At 36.9% G+C, this 20,789-nt stretch overlaps 1 protein-coding gene and 1 long non-coding RNA gene across 2 annotated transcripts in view; one reads left to right on the plus strand and one right to left on the minus strand.

Annotated features, from left to right (window-relative positions):
- LOC134791337 (forkhead box protein K2) overlaps positions 1 to 20,789 on the minus strand; it is an 80,936-nt gene that overhangs the window by 29,121 nt on the left and 31,026 nt on the right. The gene's annotated exons all lie outside the window — the stretch shown is intronic.
- LOC134791345 (uncharacterized) lies at positions 16,989 to 20,229 on the plus strand. The gene is made up of 2 exons (XR_010144289.1): positions 16,989 to 17,496; positions 18,992 to 20,229. It is a non-coding gene; the product is annotated as an uncharacterized LOC134791345 (long non-coding RNA).

A 20,789-nucleotide genomic window follows, 5' to 3' on the forward strand; every position in this document is an offset into this window, starting at 1 on the left:
TTTATACATTAGAACATAACTTGACCGAATCAAATGCCTGTGTTAACATTAAAAATAATACTTATAATAATATTGATATCCAGAGCCCAACATTTGTTGAACAGTCATAGGTAGTCATAGTGACTCTCTAATAAAAAATATAGTAATATTGATAAGTACTTGATTGAACTTTATTTGAACAGTCATAGTGACTTCAGCATTTGCAGTAGGCACTAGGGTGGATCGGCCTACTATGAAAAAAAAATTTTTTTACTATAATTTAATGGGCTTTTGTCAAAAGTTGCTTACATACCTGAAACCTCATAATATGAAATATTTTTGAAATTGGACAATAACAAGTACTGCCCCAACTCACATAAAGTTTTAAAAAACTAAAGCTAAATTGCCTGTCGCGTTTTGGTTTCGATTTTTAATAAAAATTAGGAAAATTAAAACAAAACAATAACATTATGACTGATTTGTCATCTGGCAACATTGTTTCTACTCAAACCTTAAATAAAGAGGGTAGTAATAACTTCGACATTAATTTTAAACACCCTACACTATCAAAATAAATGACACATTAACTACAATCTGATTCTCTAACGTCAAATCAACACAAACATTGATAAACAAAATCTTTAAAATGTCTTTGTCTACATTACGAAGTGATTTAATTTGCCCTATATTTGGTCATGGAAGAGAACTAAAAGTTAATCTTTTGCCAACTTACGAAGACATTGTACTGTGTTACTTATATGCGAGTCGTAGTAAGAAAAAGCAGTACCAGAACTTAGCTACTGATACTTGCCAGAAGATATCGGAAGACGTGTTAAAAATCTGGAAAACGGCATCTATTCCAACTATACAACCGCGGTCTGTCACCAGAAAAATCAAAGAATATTATGAAAAATATCGCAGTTTATTGAAACCTTATAAATCTCGTCAGAATGTTGAATCTTACAAAAACCGCATATTAGTGTTTAAAAATGAGGCAAAGGCTCTATTTGACATTGCGGCATGCCAGTGCAAAGATATAAATTTATGCAAGTGTGATAAACCAATGAAAGTTCCAAATTTAGAGAAGCCCTTTTTAATTGATCAACGAACAAAAAGGCAAATGATGATTGGTCGCATAGACGTACAAACTACATCAAAGATCTTGAAAAATATAAATAGGAAAAGAAAATATGATGTTTTTAAAATAAGTCAGACTACAGCTTCAAAATCAACTGAAGAATCAATTGACGATTTATCTTCGTCTGCTCAAAACTCAGATGTCTCAGACCAAGATACTAGAGATTTTTTTCCGCCTGTGTCTGAACCTCAGCTTTCTAAAACACCTCAAGAAAGCCAAGCGAAAACAGCCAGTTTTGCCATGCCAACTGTGGCTCTTGCTGTTGATAGGTATGCTGTTTCAGATAGAGCTGCTGCAGCCATTGTTTCGGCGGCTCTTCAGGATGTTGGTCTTATTACCAAGACGGACTTGGCCAAGGTTGTCGATCGCAATAAAATTCGCCGAAACCGTGAAAAAGAAAGAAGTGTTCTAGTAAATATGCCCTTATTGGTATCTACTTCATTTGGATTATATTTTGATGGCCGCAAAGACAGCACTTTATCAATTGTGAATGTCACAAAACGAAAAATTATTTCAGAAGAGCACATAAGTTTAGTCAAAGAGCCAAACTCTGAATACATGGGTCATATTACGGTTTCTAGTGGTAAAGCAGAAGTTATTGGGAAACATATCAAAGTTTTCCTAGATGAAAAAAACGTAGACTGCAAACATCTGGTAGCAATCGGGTGTGACGGTACTGCCGTTAATACAGGAGCAAATGGAGGCGTTATTAGACATTTGGAAAAAATATTGCAAAGGCCGTTACAGTGGTTCATTTGTCAATTACATGCGAACGAACTTCCTTTACGCCATTTATTTCAAGCTCTTGACGGGCCTACAACAGGACCACGCAGCTTTTCAGGACCAATAGGAAAACTTCTAAAGGATTGCGAAAATCTTCCTTTAGTATCCTTCAAGTCAATCAGGTGTGATTTGCCAGATATTACGAATAAAAAAGATCTAAGCACAGACCAACTTTACTTGTATGACATTTGCACCGCAATAAGTTGTGGTCATTGTAATTATAGGCTGTCGCAAAGAAACCCTGGTAAAGTGGTTCATTCCAGGTGGCTTACCACTGCAAACCGAATTCTTAGATTATATGTCTCCACGAATACTCCAACAGTATATTTACAACATTTAGTTAGTTTTATTTTGAAAGTTTATGCTCCCATGTGGTTTGCGATTATAAATTGAAGCCGAGCTGCACTTATGGTGCAAAACACTTACACAAAACTATTGAACTTTCAAGATATATGCCACAGCATTTAAAAGCAGTAATAGATCCTGTATTACAACGAAACGGTTTTTTCGGTCATGTAGAAAATATATTACTAGCGATGCTGGATGATGACAGACCAGAAATAAAATATTTGGCATTGCAAAAAATACTTAAGTCACGAGAGTGTTTACCGTCCAATATAAGGATATTTAAACTACCAAAATTTGATTTTTGTTCTATGGATTACGTTGATATGATACCCTGGGACAATGTAACAATTACTGAGCCACCATTGCTTAAAATCCTCAGTACAGATATTTTAAGAGAGTGCATCGAAAACCTAAACAAAATTGATGACTTGATTTTACCACTACTGAAATTATACCCTTGTCATACTCAAAGTACTGAAAGATGTGTTAAAATAGTTACAGAGGCAGCTGCTGCTGTTTGTGGACCTATTAAACGAGATGGTTTTATTAAGACAAGGCTTAAATCCCGAAAAATTATGCCTCTGTTTAACTCCAAGAAAGACTACAAAATTGAATAATTCTAGTAATTTTCAGCATAAAAAAAAACAATTATCTGTCATCGTTTTCGTGGTTTTCTAATGAAATATGTTAACTTCTAATTTCAAGTATAAAAATAAATTAAATTCAGACAAAAATAAGATGTTTTAATATTTTTTACATATTTTATAATTACCACCCTAAAATGGCGCTTGCGTCACTTTTCAGTTAGCTTGGGGCAGTACTTCCTGAAATATTTCAGTTATTTTAATTATACAGATTTAAATGTTTTTGTGAGTAGCAACTTTCTATTTCCTGCCAAAATCAAAATTTGAGAAAAAAGAAAATCGATCCACCCTAGTAGGCACGCGTTAAGAACAATGCATCTTTGTTTACGCGAACTGCGACAGTGCCGAATCTAGAACTGTGAGTCACAAACAGGATCCCAGCTTCCGTTTTATTGCGGTCTACGAGGCTCGACCCTGACAGTAGGTTCATTCCCAGCCAGTGACTAATACCTGGTTACACTACTTTTATGTACAAAGGTAAGGCGTCTAAATATCAACAGATTTTAATTATCAAATTCCTCTAATGGCGGCAATTACTTTGTTTTTGAGTGTTTGGGTGGCTACTGTTCCTCAATCTACCAACGGAGCGACAGCTGACTTTAGCTTTTTTACCCTTACATGACATCTCTTTTACGCCACTGCCACGACACTGCGCGACTGGCTTCGGCTGCGACATCCATAGGTGTAAACGAAAGGTCCGATCGCTGTATCTCACTCCAACCTATGGGTGTCGCCTTAGCCGAAGCCAGTCGAGCAATGTCGTGGCCAGGAGCTAATGACTGACGCAATTTGTAGGTAGTTAGGTACCTACTTAATCCAGGGTTTATTAAGTACGCTTCTATTCATAATTTCATACATAACAAAGGAACGTCTGATCTAGTATGTAACACAAAAGCCAAAAATAATATCTGTAAACAAACAAAACCGAACCTTGCTATAGCAATTGATGACATTGTCAGCGTCTAAGATTGTTATTTTGAGTAAACAACCCCCGGCATGCTCGGGTAAAATGTCTTATCTCTATACAAGTTTCATAATAACATGCCTTTTCGCTATGGACGGTAAGGAAGGTCTCGCGTATAACGCGCTACCGTGTGAAGATAAAAAAAGTCATAAGTACAATGAAGTTTATTATTGATGGACGGTGTTTTAGCTTGGAATGATGTTTCGGGGTTGAATAAAGTTGGCGACCTTCACCCCGTCTGCTTCGATTTAGCCGGGTGTCTCGGAGCCTCCCTTTGTACGGTTATGCCGAAATAGTTTTTGGTAGTTCAGTGATCAATTGAAAATAACAAGCTAAAGTTGTATCGGGGGAACGGTACTTTTTATCGTTTTTTTTTTAATTTGTAAATACATACAAATAACCTCTAGGTAGATATTTATCATCAAGTAGGAACAGGAGATTCAAAGGACTAGACGATTTCAGGGAGCTTTAGTACTGAAACGCGACATGAATGGCTTCGGTATTCCAGTTAACTGTTGGGAGAAATGCGCGGAGATGAGACCGGAGTGGCGTCGTAACCTGCGGGAAGGCATGGCAAAGCATGACGAGCTCTGGCTGGACCAACTTAAGCAGAAACGAAATCGTAGACCACGTAACCACCCCAGGAGTCAAGAGTGTCAAGACACGTCTGTGATCGATGCGGCAAGTAATGTCGATCGGCCATTGGTCTATACAGCCATCGCAGTCGATGTAAGGCTGTAGACTACCTCCTCAAAATACCTGCAATTATCGTCTGCAAAGATGCTGTGGCCAATGACGATGATAGTCCTGAAGTAAACGTTAAATTAAACATTACCATAAAAAGCTCTTGAAAATACCAAAATACCAACTAAAGCTTTACTTGCGAAACGTATTTTACAACAAAGGACCAACATAGCTTCCATATCACCCCATATTTTTCTTTAAAAAGCATATCACCATTATACCGCTGTTATTCCCAAGATTTTCCTTTACAGTACGGCAATAAAAAGTTTGTAAGCGAACCTAACGTGTAACCCCTTACACGATATAAAATTAAATAATCTATAAACAAATTCTGAATAACCACATTACGTTAGGTTCACATCTAACGGAAATTCAACTTTGTATAAAAAGCTGAGTGTGAAGATAAGATATATATTCTGCGAAAATGGGAATACGTAACATACCGGGGACAGGAATGAGCGAGGATATTTTATTGGCAGGTGGATTTCGCTCCGTATATATCAAGATAATAATACATATTACATTATTATAAAACCACTTATGATTACTTTTTTGTTTTTTTTTACTAATGACTCAAATATTGATTAAAAAATCGTACACGAAGAACAGCTAACGAACTGATCAACGATACGATAACGAAATGATAATAGGCAATTGACAAACTTTTCATACCAGCACCAGCATGACATTGACAAACGGTTTGGTGCAACTAATCACCTTATGCCGTCACTGTTAACTTCACACTTACACTGTCAAATTTACTTCATCTATTAAAACATGGTGGCTCACCATTACGTGCCAAATAAATAATTTCCCATAATTTGGCACAGCGTTATCCAGCCAAGCAGGGGCATAACCATATCTCACTTGAGCAAAACCGCAGGCAAAAACTAACGCTGTAATAAACCCGGTGAACGCCAGCTAAGGAAATGAACATGGCAACGAGAGTTTCGCATGCCTTCATTCAATTTATGGGTGAATTTACGTAATTATTTTAACATGGCGAACGGGGGTTGGATCGCGCCTGAATGGTATAGCGCTCAAGGTCTGAGTCTGATGAGATTTTCTGACGCCATTTTGCTAGCGAATTGAATTATTTTTAAGGGAGAATAAGTTTTAGGCAATTTTTTGACGCAATATTTTCCCGTTTAATTTTTTTCAACTAGAACATTTTTTCACGCCTAATCATCATATTCGCTGTGCTTGTTTTGTTTTCGTTCGTTCGCGTGAAAATTAAAAAGTTATTGCTTGAAAAAGTATAACGTACAGTTATTTTTTGAAATTGCACTTTAGTACCGTACTCTGGAATATAGGTACTGTTTCAAAAACATATCTCCATGGCATAGTGATATACCTATTATATGTACAGATATGTCTTAGGTATATTTATGAACAAGTGTGTTTATATTCCGCGTCCGTATTTAATACCGCGAAACCGCATTCGAATGACGTCACCGAGTGACGTAATTACCCGGCACACAAATTAGTAATCTAGCAAATAACGGCGTGACGCGTGTCCGCGACAATTGACAGCCCACTCGCTAAATGCCAGACGCATTGGACATTTGTTTATTCATGGGTACAAGCTTAGGGTACCTACCTAATACCTACAATATGCTATATGCTATAACAGAGCTTATCTGTGACGTCCCACGGTCAAAGGTACCTTATGGCGGGTATGGAGTTATGCATACCCCAGTAATCTACAATAAATAAGCTATCGATAACACAAAAGATCAACCTTCTAGGTTGCGTAGTTACAGAGATATGATTTTTTGAAAATAATGTTGTGAAATGAGCAACTTTACGATAGAGAAGTTTTAAGTTTAGCCGCCTAAAAAACTATGTTCCTGAAGTAAGTTACATAGTTGACTACAAATAATAATACCTTATATATCTGAGATTAAAAAAATATCGCCACTTGTTCTGTAATGCAAATAGAAACTTTTGATATCGACTGATTTATGTGTATACTAACCAATCTCTTGAAAATAAAGTTTTATTTCATTTTCACGATTGATTGCAATGAGCTCTCAAGATTTAAATTTTATCTATTAGAAAACGACACTGACAGACAGTTTAAGCAACAAACAATACCGATTTAGAGGTGAAAATGTATTTTCTGACTTTTTCATATAAAATCACAATATTGAATATTTTTACTTTTAATGTCACACACAATCAATTTTTCTGAGCACATATGAAAGAAATTCTGTCATTCAAATGAAATAAATCCTAAAACCCCAACTAAATACTATATTTAACCCCTTATGCCACTTTAAACTTACATAACAATAACAGTATTTGCTCCATACATTTACGAAAAGGTACCTTATGGAAATAAATCTAATAATACATCACTAGTAAATATCAATCATATTACAGTTTATCTTTTATGAATAGAAAATATTAATTTACATTAAACTGCCCCAAATTTAATTAGTTCTTCGTCATAATAATCTTAAAAAAGACCAATAATTTGTATGTAATGAAAAGGTACCTTGTGATTAAGTTACATGATGAGGCATGATGACGATGGAACAGTTAGGATAAACTAATAATATTTTGGTAATGGTATAAATCGTCTATTTCTTATCAATAATATATTTCGGTTTCTATTGAAGATAAGCGGCATTGAGGTTCAATGACCTCAGATATTCCATAAGGTAATGCGTCGGGTATTGGCATTTTTCAGCAAACCAATGGCTGATTTACTGCATGCGACCAAACCAAATGAAGATTATTCTAGTTAAGAAAGACTTGACGAGAGTAACTTTGGTATAATAGCAGACTACTTGGATTTGTGATGTCGGTCTATGTACGGTCATAATATTTGCGAGGCGCCCCAACCAGAACTGAAATTATCAAATTAGTTTTGCAGAATGCTAATACAGGAAATTGGTAGAGAACTACCAAACTTCTTTTCCCGTATTGACTAGTTTTTTTGGGAATTTTCAATCTTTTTTCCATAAGGTACCTTTTCTACTAAACTCTGAGACGACATTACTAGGCTTATAACTAACTTATAACAAAAATAAAAACAGGTAAACAAACGTTACGCATTAAGGTTTCAGATCACACAATAAAAAAATATTGAGCATTTTTTCACCTCTTTACAAAACATTTCATATCTCCGAAACTAGAAACCCTCATAAGGTACCTTTTCCCGTGGAACGTCACATCTAATGACACAGTCGGTTGCAGGAGGGTGGCGAAAACACTTTGACGGAAAACACCAACAAATGGCCTCGAAAACAAGTTTTTTTATGTATGTATGTATTTGAATCCTGTAAAATGTTTAAAATTAGTTGCAGTGACCGTTGTAGATTCCATATTAGAATTATTAGACGATCTCACCGGAGAATAATGAAGGTTTGATGACAATTTTAATGCTTACGACTAGTTCCTGGTTTACCTGCAAAGAAGATAACAACAAATTAGATAAATCGTGAATTGTATTTCAATTGAGTTGATATTTATATTAGTATTAAAAAATCTTAACAATCAATTGCCCCTCCGAAATGTCAAACAAATGTGTCGGTATAATTGACGGATCACGGGAATTCCCGTTAGGTCCGTCACTATTGATTATTAATTACGTAGGTAGCTATAATTGATGTCATGATTATACATTCATCACTTGCGGGAATTGAATGAACTACACTGTACACATTTGCGTATTGAAAAATAGATTTATTATTATACCTATATAATAAAAAAATAAGCTGTTTATTTCAAAGAAGACTAACATTTTATTATTAATATAAGATTTACACAGCTTATGTAGATATTTATTTTGTATCTATGTATTATAATTATTAATTAGAAGATGTAGATTTTACAAGATAAACAATAGATAAATTTAAAAACCCCAGACAAAAATTAACATTATTTTAGAACATTACTTAGTTTATTCTTTCATGCGAATTTCTAAGCTTTAGGTTTAGACTATACATATATATATATTTATTTTGTATCTATTATATTATTAATTATAAAATTAAAGTATGTTAATCATATGTAGATTTTAAAAGATAAATAACAGACATCTAATCAGAGATCTAATTAGTTGTAGTCTTATATCTTAGGTATTAATTAATTCAGCGGAATTATAATTACTGATGTTAGTTCAATATTAATTCCCTAGAACGTTTTCTTACTGTTTCGATTAGCGTCTTTATTAGACGCGTAGGAGTGATATAAACTAAAATACTTAGAGTTAGTTAAATAAAGTAGCAATGTGAATGTACATCGCAGTAAAAGCCGTAATTTAACCGACCATAATTAAACGTTTGTTATTACCACGCACATAAAAAACCATTCCAGCGACTACACTTTAGTCAAGTTGTAAAAAAAAGGGTAATACCACCACTAAATAGTAGGGATACGCTCCCGCACATCCCACCCCATTGTCGCAAACTAAAAACAGCGAGCCCGCGTCTGAATAAGTCTGGCTACGAAGCGCTGTAACCTCATTCAACTGCGTAACCCTAACACAACAGACAAGCCCTCAGTTAGGACGCATTCCTCTCTTGAGCTGGAAATTCGCAATTTCGCCTACTCGTCGCCCTCGAGCCCTCTCAGAGACACCCAAGCGTCATTAGAGCCTTCAGAAAAAATTGCCAAGCTATTTTATACCTTACAGACTAGTTAAAAGGGTTATTGGTCTTATGGTTATGCTTTAAGTTCAATGACTCGCAGCGTCAGTAAAATATGACGTTTAAAGCGTGGCTTATATACAGTTGCGAAAGCGTTTAAATTAATTAATTAGTCCTGATATCTAAATATACAGCTTCATGCGCGAGAAGGTGCCAACTTAATCGCCGAGAATAGCTAACAACATGATTACTAAAAATAAATTGTTACTACAACAATACATTCGATATCGCGATATTTTATCGCAATGCGTTTATCTCGGGCAATCTTTTATTTGAAGATAACAGAAACATTGTAGTTGTTGTGAACGTAAACTTGAGCAAATTATGTACAAATCCAGTTTTAAGACACATTGTAGATTTGGCCTATTACTTACTCTGTAGTTCCATTACAAGTTTGCAGCGATCAGCGATATTGTCGTTGTACAAACGAAACGGCCGAAAATCAGCAATGTCACCTTTTGGTGCAAGCACATTCTTTTGAATGTGCTTCTATTGTTATACATTTTCAATTGGCACGCGTAATTTTCAGCACCGTGCTCTGTGGTTTCGTTACAAATGTATCCCTCTCAAAGGATTTCAAATCCTGCGCGAACACCTATACAAAAAAAACCATTGTCGATCGAAGCCGTCGCAAAGAATCTCACAAAGAACGACCCACATCTCGAGTGCGCTATTGAGTTTCCAACACTCATATTTCCCCGCTGATAACGCAGAGCGCTATCCAAAGTATCCAGGGATATTCGCGGTTATTCAGCACCATCCGGAACGAACCTATAAATCTCTGGAACGATTTAAATGACTGCGATTTCTGATATAGATGAAATATTGGATTCGACATACGCGAATAGGAAGTGCCTAACCAAAATTGAGTTATTTTAATTGGAATAAGGAGGTTTGTTCAAGAGTCAATCCTTAATTTATAGCCTTTTGTATGCTACTGTCAAGAATTGGGAAACAATGACCTCGCTATTGACATGACTAAGCTACAGGGATACGGATCCACTGATCAGCATACCAAATGTAAAGATCAAAACAAAAATAACAGCCAGTAATACGTTTTCTGTGTATTATAAAATTTAAATGCAACACAACAGAAAGAAAAACAATGGCTGAAGAAGAAAGAAACTTCAATCCCTAAAAGGAAAATGCGAAGATTAACGCGAAATGGTAAGCAAGTCGTAAACAGCGTGAGAACGAGCACAATCACACAGGCGATGGAACTTTATCTAACGGGGGCGGTGATTCAGTGGACAACAGAACAGACTGCTAATCTGGAGATCCATTGGGTTGGGGATTGTCAGAGAATTTACATCAGCTACAAGTTACAATTACAAGTCTAAAAGCAGCTGACCATAACGCCTCTCCCCATTGGTCAACTTGTAAATTTGTAAATTATTGTGAGTGATATAGATGAGGAATTTGAAAATCAAAATTTAAAACGGTAGTAAGGTGGTGGTACTGGTGCTCGACGCGGTCCCAGTACATATCATCTTGAAACTTAAGTCATTGTCAATACCGGTGACATCAGGGTGTAATCTATTGGGCATTAGCATGTCGAGCACTAGTACCACCACCTTATACTTTTAGAGTTGTAGAGGTAAAACGTCAAAGCCCGCGCGATTGCAAATGTTCCGTCGCAAGTTTCGCTTTCTTGTTTTTTTCTAACTTCCTGGCTTTACGCCCCCTCTTAATTAGTTATTAGTTTAAATTATAGCGGCAACTCGCTAGATTTATATGTGAAACTAATCATGTGGTATACTCGTATTTATTTTATCGCGTGACAAAGCAAATTTTTTTACGTGTAAATGATTGCCGAAGGTTATAATTGTATTTAGTTTGTATACAGTTACAAGCCCGCCCATTTTATTTTTTCACCATCATTTCATATTAGTAAATAACATTATTACTCTGTAGTGTCTTACTTCTGGATGAATGCCTAAAACACTTCTAATCTAACTAGAATAAGGATAGTGCAGTTTATGAAAATTTAAACCAGTGAATGCTTAAATATACAATTAATATAAGGAACAGGTAATTTTAAAATCTGACATTCCTAAGTACAGCACAAGAGAACTTTCGAAGGCAATGCAAATTCAACGACGAAAACCATAAAATAATCCAGACATAATGTTCGTTTCTAAAGCAATCGCTGGAAAGCGATATTTACATACAATATCACCTCATTGGCCAAAAGCACGCGGTATGAATGGACGGAAGACTCCATAAGAAAAAACTTACTACTCAGGGGTTATTATTAACGTGCCGCTGACTCACGCGACTAGGCTGTTGTCCTGCTCAAGGCTGGCAGAATATTGGGGTTGCCAGTTATATGAATAAAAAAATCTGATTATATCGCTGATTCCCGGCTAAAATACTTCAAGTGACACCACTTACCCCAAAAATACTGGCGCAATTGGACGGAAGGCTTCATAAGAAAAAAGTTACTATTCAGGGGTTATTATTAACCGCGTGTCGCTGAGTGACGCGACTAGGCTGTTGTCCTACTCAAGGCTGGCAGAATATTAGGGTTGCCAGTTACATGAATAAAAAAATCTGATAAAAGCACTGATTTTTGGTGGTAAAAACTCACCTAGCGACACTACTTAGCTCAAAAACACTGTCTGACTCATGGAAAAACTTACAATACACTACAGATATTAATTTGAAAAGCTGAGATAAATTGCTGGTTTTTGTGCAGTCGACATTATTGTTATACCTACAGTCGAATTACGGACAATTACGCACCGTATAATAGATATTAACTCATCGAAAATCAGTTTTTATTTTTTTAAATCCTAATGAAAATATTGAATAAATCCTGACATTCCTGAATTCCTATGTCGGACATTAGACAAAGACGAAAACTCCTGAGATATCAGCAAAAAAGGGGGCTAGCAACACCAAGTACCGCTGATATAATTGGGGCCCCCGGTGATAAATTTCGAGACCGTCGCACTATCTCAAGGCCCAGGTTCCAACGAACCTACTATTGAATCAGTGTTTTGACGTCGCCGGCTTGTTTGGTGAATTGGTTAACGTTTGCGTATATTTTAATTCGAGAACTTTTTAGACAAACAATGCGGCATGTTGACTGTTGTCAACGTTATAAGTTTACTGTTAGAGTAAATACATATCTGAGCAATGGGATTGTCTCGGCAGCGAGTAATGGTTAATATTTACAAAGAAAATGTTATCATTAGTAAAAGCGTTGCTTTTTTTGCGTGAAAATATGGGACTTTTCGCCTTTATACCCTACAGGGGGTAGGGTAGGGACCCTACTAACTAAACTATATATGTTTATATACGTTATAAACTTATTGTTATTGTAAACTTTACCAAATCATTAGAGTCCAACAACAAGTTCTGACATCAGGTTACAATTGAACAAAGTGTTTTATTTATCCAAATGGAGCAGTGAGGGGAAAAAAGGGAAGCTATGGCGAACATCTAAATCTAATATTATCCATCATGCGTCCATGTCATTGTCGATTGAAATTAAATAGAGCGATAGAGACGCGAATATTACTTTCCTCAATTTTCGATTTTGCGATTACCTTCCAACCGTTAAAAATATTCATAATTGTACCTATATTTATAAACATTTGAAATTATAAATAGCAAAACGAATATGCTAAACCACAAATAAACATTGTCAGCTCTAAATCTGTTTGGGCAAAGATGAAATCATCCGCAAAATCGCAGACAACTTTAAGATTTCGTTTGGGTATTCCCAACTTTGGATCCGACTGCGCAAGGCCACATATCGTCAGTTGTTAGACCAACTGAGTAAATAAATTTATTTAAAACATACCTACAGTATCAATTCAGTACTGAAATGGCGAAAGTAAGTAGAAGTCTTTAGCTCTTTAGCTACACTAGCTATAAGCCAGCTAATAGAAGAAACAATATTAAACCAATACATGTTAGGAAGAAATTCATAAAGAACAGAAGTATTGTGCAACAGAAGCGTGAAAGCATGCTTCAATACGCCGTTAAGTTCGAATTTTACGAGCTGATACGAAGCACCGGCTTGCACGTGGTATAAATTCATCAACCGGGTTGAAGACAAAAAACCGACCGAACTTGCGGACACCAAGTGTGGAGCTTTATTCCAATACGCCCAGGTTAACCTGTAATGTGATCCGTATAGTTAGTACTTTCGTACGGAGATCGAGGTCATACTTAGGCTGGTTCTTATGAACGCTAGCATACGGTAAGCATGGGAACACACTGCCCGAAGAAAACTCGGTCGGCAGTCATGTGTTATCGAAACATGATTGATGTACGGTGCGCTGACAAAGTAAAGTGATCTTTAATCAGAAACGGTAAAGTTTATTATAGATTAAAAGCAGTAAAGGTTGTGTTGAAGGAAAAGAAGTCCTATATCTGAACGGTTAAATTAAAAGCTTGCTTGTGCTCGCAGTTTGTACGGCCCGGGTAGCAACAGGATCGAATATCCTGATTCGAGAATACTCGGCTTATGTAGGTACTTTGTTTTGATGTAAGATGTAAATAAACATCTGATATACCGTCTGCCGGCCAGCCCTAGCGAAAAGATAAGAATCTTGATATCCGTATATGTGATTAGGAATGTGCGTGTTTGTTTACTACATCGAGTTATACTGGTTATTTTTACAAACCTTTTCCGTCCAATTAAGTAGAAATGTCTTGATGCCTCCTGTTTTACTTACTTTATAAGAAAAAATGTTCGCGGGCCGGACGGTTGAGTGGTTATAGATGGATTAGTTACGCAGAATTTCATAGATCAAAAGTTAGCGAAAACCTCCGTTTCACCTTGGGCAAAAATGCTTTCGTTCTGTCTGGGCTGTGTCTGGCTGTCCGACTGTTTTCCTCTACTCTATCGCATTTCTCAACCGATTCTAGGAAATTTGGTGAGCAGGTACGAAAATTATATGCATTTATTGTTTTTTTTTTTCAAAATGGCTGTCCCATAGGGGTTCACGAGGTCTACAGCTAACAGAGCTATGCAGACTTAGCTAATGAAATGGAAGGATAACGTTTAACTCAAAGACATCAAGGTTCTATAAAAATCCGCGTATCTTGGTCTCTTATACTTAAGTAGTTGTCAAGAATGTCATTGAGAATCGCTGGATGTACGGTAAGGCGTCGCGTAGTCTGAAGGGGCACTGACCCCGAGGGTTCGCAGCACTTCTGTCTGGACTTATTGACAAGACTGCTTACAATAACAGTGACGGGGGTGGCATATGCAGCGTGTTATTAAAGGAAAACTTTAATAAAATGCTGAGGGTCTTCTTGGTACTCATTGAATATAGTTGACTTTTCAGTACGATTCGCAGATACATATTGCTGCATATATTCGTAATTCTCAGAGCATTCCACCTAACTGTTGACTTCTTAACGTTCTTTATCAATCCCTTCTAAAATGCTAAGTAACTATTTGACAGTTACCTAGTAAGTATAATAGGTAATCATTTTATTGTACACAATCCCTTTAAGGGATTTCCATGTTTGGTTTGGTGATATTTCACAGATAAGTAATTATACAAACCCAAATGAGCTGATCTCATGTGGTGCCACAAGCGTAAAAAATTATTCTTGCTGTAATAAAACTAATGACAGCCTTTTTCTCATTATAATGGAGGCTACATTCGCAAAATCTCCTTTTAACATCAAAATCTTAATAAGATTTACACGGGTTTCCACAAAGCTGATTAGTATTCCTTCTTCGTTCACATCGATGGCATGTAGACGTGAGGTACTGACGTAGGTTTGTTCCACATATTTTCCGGAGAACATACACATTAACAGGTGCTAATGCGAGAAAGTGGCTTTGTCCTGTCGCGAGGCAGTAGCGTCTACGTCACTGGGCTTACTTTACGTAAGAAGTTACACAGCTGTATAAGGTTATAAATCTTCAGTTTTAGAGCGTTTATCGAGAAACTGAGTGCCTACCGCGAAAAATTAAAATAGAAATTTCGTTATCTGTCTCTCTATTGCCCTTCCATACACATGCGAAAGAAAGGCAAATAACGAAATTTAAATTTTCGTTTGTCGCGGTAGGCCCTCTGATATTGAAGCCTTTTGCTTTCCCACACCGCCACCACATTCACCTCCTTTTTATTTATTTTGTCACATGGAAAGTCGACAGTTCTAAGTGCGATAACAACCGTCTACTTTATCTACCCCCGCTTTATACGATCACCTTCAATACAATGTAATATGCCATTTCACACTGGTCCCTGCAACTTGCTCACACATTTTTAACGCGTTTTTGGCGTGGTCCCTTCGGTCCCTCCTATCTTCTGAAGCTGGTATCACTGTAGGTATTTTCCGTTAATTAATTTCTTAACTTTCCTCGATATAACCTTTAGTATTCCAACGAGTGACCCAAATGTGCCGGTGTCAAAGAAACATCTCGAACTACGCTGCCTGTGCACAGACAATGAAATCGGGCACTTTGAAAAAGCTCCTTAAACTTTCAAGCGTCTGAAAAGACTCACCTCTATCGTTCTGGCAATAAAGCCGGTCTACACTTAAACTTGGTATTTAATGGACCGTGCAAGAATGTATCCATTTACACAGCATCAGCAGAATCAATAAACAGTAGATACTATCTTGTACAGTCAGCATCGAATGTACAGAATAGAACCACGAACCACATTGACAGCCAACAAATTAAATTAGGCACTGATTGCGTCATACAAACTGGGCTTAACAGATATGAACAAGCAAACATGTTTCTGAACGCAACCATAATTGACCGAATGTTTTCTATTAGTTTATCCATTCACTAACTCAATCACTCTCTTCTTTCTCAACAACTCCCACTGTTCACATCGCTCTGTAAATTAATTTTGTTTTCATGGAAAATACATAATTTTCTTTAACATAAAGTGACTTTTAATCATCCACCAACATAAATGGTGCCGAAACAAGTGAAGTTCGAGTAAAAGTTACGATATTTCAAGAAAGTTGTCGCCGCGTGTGAAGTGCCGGTCGGACATAAAATCTCTCATCGAGCGAAAATATCACCGAAATATTATCGCCAAGTCGCGCCTCAAAGCAAACGAGAAGGTTTTCAGTGATATTTCGAAGCCGCAGCATCAGTTTGAGCAAATTCAAGTTTCGACGCGACCAAGCCCATTTCTCAGAATTCAACTTCCATCGTTAGCCATTTTGATGAATTCAAGGACAAACCGAAAAGGAGCGGAATGACAATTTTGGAGCCAAGTTCGGACCGTTCATTCAAACTTCGTGAAACGTCATTCGGATCTGACATCCGCTGTCAATGTCATAATTGACTGAACTTCATTCTTCAACTTCGTTTGCAATTGAACATCAAAATGAGAAGCAAGGAAATAAATAAACTAAATGCGCAAATCGCGTGGTGTAAAGGATTTACAACTAAAATAGAGAAACTTTTAAACGAACCGGACAATCCTTTGGATCAAGAATCAGCAATAATCAGATTAGAACAAACTGAAGCAAACTTAAAAAAATACAATGACTTGACTCTGGAGCTAGCCATATTAACAGAAAAGGATTCATCTGAAGACTTTGAAGACCACGATGAACACGAGGAGAGAACCATAAAAATCATCTCACGATTACGGAGGATAACCTCAAAAGCGCCCACAACCAATACGTCGTCGGCATCGTCGAAAACAAAAGTAGAAGATACGGACGTAACCAGTCATCATGGTGGAGTGCGGTTGCCGGAGATCGACATCCCCACGTACGGCGGGAAGGATTACACAAAATACGTCGCGTTCATCGAGCTCTTCGACGCGATAATAGACTCCAGTGAAAAGTTAAAACAAGTGCAAAAACTATACTACTTGAAAAAATACCTGAAAGGTGAAGCATTAGCGTTAATTGAAGGTCTTCCATTAACCTGCGAATCATATGTTAAAGCCAGAGAGCTAATTAAATTGCGGTATGACAATAAATTTCTGGTAATAAACAATCATATCCAAGCTATAATAGATAGCACACCCATTGTAAAAGGTTCTGCAAGCAACCTGCGGGACGTGGTAGCCAATACTCGTCAGCATCTAGGCGCCCTTAAGGCCCTAGGTCAGCCAACAGAGCAATGGGACTTAATTGTACTAACTATTATCTTAAAAAAGGTGGATCAGTTTTCATGCAGAGCCTATCATCAAGAAAGGGACAGTGACAAGATGCCAAATCTCGAAGACTTCTTGTCATTTCTGGAGAGGAGAGCCAGCAGCTTTGAAGAAAGCCAACAAAGCGAAGGTAAGTCGCATACATATCAAACTAAAAGTGCTAAAGTGTGTAATGTGGCCAATATATCAGTACCTTCATGCTTATGTTGCAAAGCAACATCACACAAACTGTTTTGTTGCCCAATATTTGCAGCACAATCACCCAATGAAAGACGGGAGCTTGCTGCCAAACACAAATTATGTACCATATGTTTAGGTATGCACAAAAATAAATGTAAATTTCATTTCAAATGCTCCACATGTCAAAGTAAAGCTCACAACACATTGTTGCATAATGAACCTGAGCCAAAAGTTACCAGTTGCCATGTTAACTCAACAAATGCTGTCGTTACTGATCTATGCCAGATGGTAAATCCTATATTACAGCTAGAGGTTTGATTGATTGTGGCAGCCAAGTTTCTTTCATGACAAATAGTCTTGCCAAAGCCTTGAATTTGCAGCCAATAAGTAAAAACCTCAACATTTCAGCTCTACAGTGTCAATCTAATCAAACATCAAAAGCTGTAAATGCCAAATTTGAGTCGCTGCATTCAAATTACAGCTTGCAAGTAACATGTTCACTGGTGGACAAAATCACAACACAATTGCCAGAAAACAAAACAGATACAAGTAAATTCACTATACCAAATTCTGTTGTACTAGCAGACAATGAATGGTCAATTCCAGGTGATATTTCATTATTGTTTTCTGCCAGCATATTTTGCAAAATATTATTGCCCAGCAAAACCAAAATCTCAAATACAGAACTTTACCTCATCGGTACAGAATTTGGTACAGTCATATCTGGCGATACTCCATGTTATAATGGAGCAACAACCTGCCATCATGTTTCATTGCATGTGGCCACCCATGAGGCCAATAATAATATTGAGCACCTCCTAACAAAATTTTGGGAAACAGAAATTGTTCCTGAAATGAAATCGGAGGTTACAGCAAAGCAGGACTCCTGTGAGGCCGAGTTTCAACGCTCGGTACAATTAATTGATAACAAGTTTCAGGTGTCTCTCCCCCTTGCTCAGCCCATGGATCAACTTAATCTAGGCAATACCTTTCCAATTGCATTCAAAACCCTTAATTGTATAGAAAAACGATTCAAAAAGGACCAAATTTTGCACGAAAGGTACAAAGAATTTATAAATAAATATATAGAGCTTGGTCATGCTAAGGTGCTGCCCCTAACAAACTCTAATAAGCAACAATTGTATTTCATGCAACATTTACCTGTCATTAGAGAGGACAGAAAAACAAATAAAGTTAGAGTAGTTTTCAATGGAAATACTAGGGCAGGCAAAGAATACAACAGTCTTAATGATATGTTACTAAATGGCCCTAAAGTTCAAAAAGATCTGTTTGATATATTGATATCATTCAGAGTTCACAAATATGTAATGATGGCTGACATCCAAAATATGTACAGAGCCATAAGAATAGACCCCAAGTTTCATCACTTGCAAAATATCTTATGGCGCAATAACAACAATGAACTAATTATCATTCAATTACAGACCGTGACCTACGGGCAAAAAAGTTCGAGTTTCCTGGCGACAAGATGTCTAGAGGAGCTGGCGACAAGGTATGAGGCAGAGCTTCCTAAAGCAGCAGAGGTGGTCCGCACTGCAATGTATGTGGATGATGCACTCTTCGGAGCAGACTCCATCAAGGATGCATTGGAGGTAAGAGACCAATTTACTAACTTGCTGTCTCATGCAGATTTCCATCTGCACAAATGGGCAGCCAATGATCCCGAACTGCTAACTGATATCTCTCCTGAATCTTGCTATGTTGATGATCACCAGCTCTCCATGAAAACTGATCTCAAAGCCTTAGGCATGGTATTCAATCCCAATCAAGATGTTTTCAAAATTAATTATCCCAACAAAGACATACAACATTGGGACAAGCGCACAATCCTTAGTTTCATTGGGTCCTTTTTTGATCCCTTAGGGCTGGCAGGGCCTATAGTAGTTAGGGCAAAGCAATTTCTACAGGATCTTTGGAGGCAAAATTTGGACTGGACCTCTCCAATACCAGAGGAATTCTTAAGTAAATGGATTAAATTTCACAAAGAAATATTGGAGAAGCCCACTATACAAATAAAAAGGCTAGTAATGCCTACCAAGGATCAAGTAGAAATCATAGGGTTTTGTGATGCCTCGGCCAAATCTTATGGGGCATGCATATATGTAAGAACCTTTCAAAATGGAAAGGCTACCATGAACCTGCTATGCAGCAAATCAAAGATAGCCCCGATCAAAAATGAACTCACAATTCCAAAATTAGAATTGAATGCAGCGGTGTTGCTTGCAAAATTATTTGACAAGTTAAAACAAATTTTGAACAATATACTAATAACTGATGTATACTTACTATCTGACTCAAAGGTAACTTTGTGCTGGATAAAGTCAAAAAAAGAATTACCTGTTTATGTCAAAAATAGAGTACAGATAATACATAATTTAACTAGTAATTGTATTTGGAGCCATATTGGTGGAGCAACCAACCCGGCTGATACCTTATCTAGAGGCTGCAGTCCTCTTGACCTCGCAAAAAATGACTTGTGGTGGCATGGCCCAAGTGACTTTCTGGACTCTAACTACCATCCCCAGCCATTCACAGTCACAAACAGCACAGAAAACATCAATGAGACTGTCAGCAGTCATCTGGCCTGTTTGATTGCTACACCAAATGAGCCAGAACTACTTAAAAAATACTCATCATGGATAAAGTTACAAAGAGTAGTTGCTTGGATTCTGAGATTCTATAATAATTGTAAAAATTCAAATAATAAAGCTAATGGCAATCTCTCTGTAAGTGAAATCCAACAATCTAAATACAAAATTGTATCACTCTTGCAACATGAGTATTTTAAACAAGAAATACACTGTATAAAGAACAAGTTACCTATTAAGAGTAATTTAAAAAGTTTAGTTCCATTTTTAGATGCAAACAATGTACTAAGAGTGACAGGAAGATTTCAAAATGCAAATATCACATATGCACAAAAGCATCCAATGATTTTGCCCAAAAAATGTTTTGTGACTAGTTTAATAATCCAATATGAGCACAAGTCCTTATTACATGGTGGTTTAAAAGATACCATGAGCAGTCTAGCTCAGACATACTGGATTATTAACTGCAATAAAGAAGTCTCTAAAATAATAGGAAAATGTGTCACTTGCTATAGATTTAAAGCTCAAGCTGCTTCTCAGCTAATGGGGTCTTTGCCCTTCAATAGAGTATTCGATGTTATTGGTATAGATTATTGTGGTCCTTTTAGCATCAAACAATCTTCAATAAGAAGAA

The sequence above is a fragment of the Cydia splendana genome, chromosome 6, assembly GCF_910591565.1.
Source record: "Cydia splendana chromosome 6, ilCydSple1.2, whole genome shotgun sequence".
NCBI lineage: Eukaryota > Metazoa > Arthropoda > Insecta > Lepidoptera > Tortricidae > Cydia > Cydia splendana.